Genomic DNA, 4,129 nt, shown 5'->3' on the forward strand with positions numbered 1-4,129 from the left:
CAATTGACCATATCTACAGTGAGTTATGGCCAAATGAACGATTCATCGCTCATTTGGTCATTCTGTAATCGCTTGGTGGTATCCGGATTGGGGCCAACTTTTGGTCCACTTGCTTTGGTCTTTTTGGCATAGTTTCTTCAGAAAAAATGTGTCATTATAAGTCTAGTTTCATGTCTAATTGGCCAAACACCAATTGGACCTACTCAGCCAAAGTTATGGCTGTCTAAGTGGGCTGGAATCACAGCCACCCTTGCTGCTGTCCCTAGAGAGCATACTCATTCACTTTGCCATGCAATATTTCAGTCCAAATTATGGTCAACTTACCTAAAATGGTCACTAATTGACCATTAAAATGTTCTCTAACAATTTCCTAAGCCAAGCCAAATTTTCACTTCTCAAAACCCTAATTCCCATATGAGTTTTCACAACATGCTTTAATTAACTAACTCATTCACTAACCACATGCATACATGGTTTAAACATAATCTCTAATCCACTTTAAGTCCATCAAAACACTCCATTATTGTTCCTTCAATAGGGCTGCCGAATTTCATGTACACATACACGAGTTTTTGTCCATTTAAATTACAATTCCTTACTAAATTCAAGTCCCTAATCATGAAATTATAGAGTTCTAAGTAGATAGGTGCACTAACCTTTAAGTGGCAGAATTTTCCCCAAGCTTAACTTCACTTTCCTTCCTTTTCTAGGCTGCCAAACACTTTCCCAAGAGGTGTGGTCAAGTTTTAATGAAAGGGGTTTAGGGTTTAGTGGTGTAACAAAGGGAGAAAGGGAGCTTGCTTGAAGCTTTAATGGAGGTTGGGCTAGGGCAAGGATTTCGGCTGCATATGAGGAAGGGGATGGCTGCTGGCTTTTTGATGATTTTGGTCTTCATTTATCTCTTTTATTAGTTGGTTAATTGTTTATTTAATTGTGATTGGTTATGGCTTTTAAATGACATCATCATGGTATCATAAATAAGCCTTTTTTCTCATTTTCTTTTCTTTTCTTCACTACTCATTTTCAATTTAATTTCTAGTAATGTTTATTCATATTTTATGTCATATTAATTATTTACTCAACTGGACAAGTCGGCCAAAAATCACCTCTGAAGGCGAAATGACCAAAATGCCCTCCGTTTGGCTTAACGGGTCAAAATTGTCTGTACCGATTGAAAAATTTTTCTAAGTATTTTCTTGGCATTCTAATGCCATGGGAACCTCAATAACCCTTCTTTGGAGTCCCAAAAATTATTTTATAATTTTTCCACTGGGTCTAGGGCTCCTAGTTGCGAGAACCGCAACTTCCCACTGGGTTACCCATCGTTAGGGCTTCGGCTCGTTTAACTTAGTTGTATTTTATTTCTAAAATTTTTTTCTAAATTTTTCTTATCAATATTTGAGTTGATTATGATTCTTCACTTTAGTTTAAATATTATTCCGGACATTCTAGCTGTCCGGACCGACACTGGTCACCGGAACAGTAGAATGTACAGAGTTGCTACCGGGAGGGTGTTACAACTCTTCCCCTCTAATTTAAATTTCATCCTCGAAATTTACCTGATGCAAACAGTTGAGGGAACTATTGCCTCATCGTCTCTTCACTTTCCCAAGTTGCCTCCTCGGTGTTGTGGTGCCTCCAAAGCACTTTCACCAGTGGAATCCGCTTATTTCTCAACTCTTTTACTTCCCGAGCCAAGATCCGTAGAGGTTCTTCTTCATATGTCAAATCCGGCAGTATTTCAATTTCTTCCCTGGAGATGACATGTGAAGGATCTGAGCGGTATCTTCTGAGCATGGATACGTGGAGCACATTGTGGATCTTGTCCAGCTCTAGTGGTAAAGCTAGCCTGTAGGCTACTGGTCCCACACGTTCAATGACTTCATATGGGCCAATGAACCTAGGGCTTAACTTACCCTTTCTTCCAAACCTCAATACTTTCTTCCACGGTGACACCTTGAGGAACACTTTGTCGCCAACCACATATTCTATTTCTTTTCTCTTCAGGTCAGCATAAGATTTCTGTCTATCTGAGGCAACCTTCAGATTGGCTTTGATTAGTTTCACTTTCTCCTCAGTCTGTTTCACCAGGTCTGGCCCTACCAGTTTGTCTTCACTCAATTCAGTCCAGCACACTGGAGTTCTACATTTTCTCCCATACAGTGCTTCATATGGGGCCATTTGGATGCTAGCTTGGTAGCTATTATTGTATGCAAATTCTGCCAGTGGGAGGTATCTATCCCAACTTCCCTCAAATTCAATAACACAACTCCTCAGCATATCCTCAAGGACCTGGATTACTCTTTCTGATTGCCCATCCGTCTGAGGATGGAAAGCTGTGCTGAAGTGGAGTTGTGTACCCAAGGACTCATGCAACTTCTTCCAAAATCTCGATGTGAACCTTGGGTCTCGATCAGATATGATGGAAAGTGGAATTCCATGCAGTCTAACTATCTTACTGATATACAATTCTGCTAATTTCTCCAGTGAGTAGTCAGTCCTAACTGGCAGAAAATGTGCTGACTTCGTCAATCTATCAACTATCACCCATACTGCATCATGTTTCTTCTGGGTGAGAGGTAGACCACTTACAAAATCCATGGTGACCCGATCCCATTTCCATTCAGGTATACGATAGGTCAGAGCAAACCCGATGGAACTTGATGTTCTGCCTTGACTTGCTGACATGTTAAGCATTTAGTCACGTAGTCAGCTATGTCTTTCTTCATACCAGACCACCAATACTGAAGCTTCAAATCATGATACATCTTTGTACTTCCTGGGTGCATAGCATATACACTGGTGTGTGCCTCTTTTAGAATACTGGCCTTCAATTCCCCATTATCTGGTACATACAGTCTTCCTTTGTAGTACAGACACCCATCTGCTTTCACCTCATAGTCAATTGCTTTTCCCTCTGAGATTCTGCTCATAATAGCCATTAACTTTTCATCTGCCTTTTGCCCATCTAAAATCTGCTGTAACAGGATTGGCCTCACTTGCAACTCAGCCAAAATAGCTCCATCTCGAATCAAAGTTAGACGGGCATTCAATAATCTCAAAGCTGTGATGGACTTTCTGCTCAAAGCATCAGCAATAATGTTTGCCTTCCCAGGATGGTAGTCAATTACACAATCATAGTCCTTCAGGAACTCAATCCATCGCCTCTGTCTAAGGTTGAGCTCCTTTTGGGTTGGCAAGTATTTTAGGCTTTTGTGGTCCGTGTAAATGTAGCACTTTTCACCATACAAGTAATGCCTTCATATCTTCAGTGCGAAGATAATTGCTGCAAGCTCTAGATCATGGGTAGGGTAATTTTGTTCATGTGGCCTTAACTGCCTGGAAGCATAGGCGATCACTTTCCCCTCTTGCATCAATACACACCCTAGCCCATTATGTGAGGCATCACTGTAGACCACAAAGTCCTTTCCTGACACTGTGTTAACACCGTGCCTCTGTCAACATAGCCTTCAACTTCTCAAAACTGGTCTGACACTTGTCATTCCAGTCAAATCTGACATTCTTGTGTAACAACTTGGTCATTGGAGCAGCTATTAAGGAAAATCCCTTCACAAATCTCCTGTAATACCCAGCTAGCCCCAAGAAGCTTCTGACCTCAGTTGTATTTCTGGGAGGCTTCCATTCCATTACTGCTTCTATTTTCTTGGGATCCACCCTAATCCCATCAGCTGACACTATGTGTCCAAGGAATGCAATCTCATTCAGCCAAAAGTCACATTTGGACAACTTAGCATATAGCTTCTTTTCTCTCAGGGTTTGCAGAACAATCCTCAAATGCTCATCATGTTCTTCACTGGTCTTGGAATACACCAAAATATCGTCAATAAAGACCACTACGAACCGATCTAGGTATGGATGGAAGATACGGTTCATAAGGTCCATAAATGCTGCTGGTGCATTTGTTAAGCCAAAGGGCATCACCAGAAACTCATAATGCCCATACCGGGTCCTGAATGCAGTCTTGGGCACATCTACATCCTTCACCCTCAACTGATGATACCCTGATCTGAGATCAATCTTAGAAAATACTACTGCTCCCTTCAACTGATCAAACAGATCATCAATTCTAGGCAACGGATATTTGTTCTTCACAGTCACTTTATTCAAC

This window comes from Hevea brasiliensis, chromosome 10, assembly GCF_030052815.1.
Source record: "Hevea brasiliensis isolate MT/VB/25A 57/8 chromosome 10, ASM3005281v1, whole genome shotgun sequence".
Lineage (NCBI taxonomy): Eukaryota > Viridiplantae > Streptophyta > Magnoliopsida > Malpighiales > Euphorbiaceae > Hevea > Hevea brasiliensis.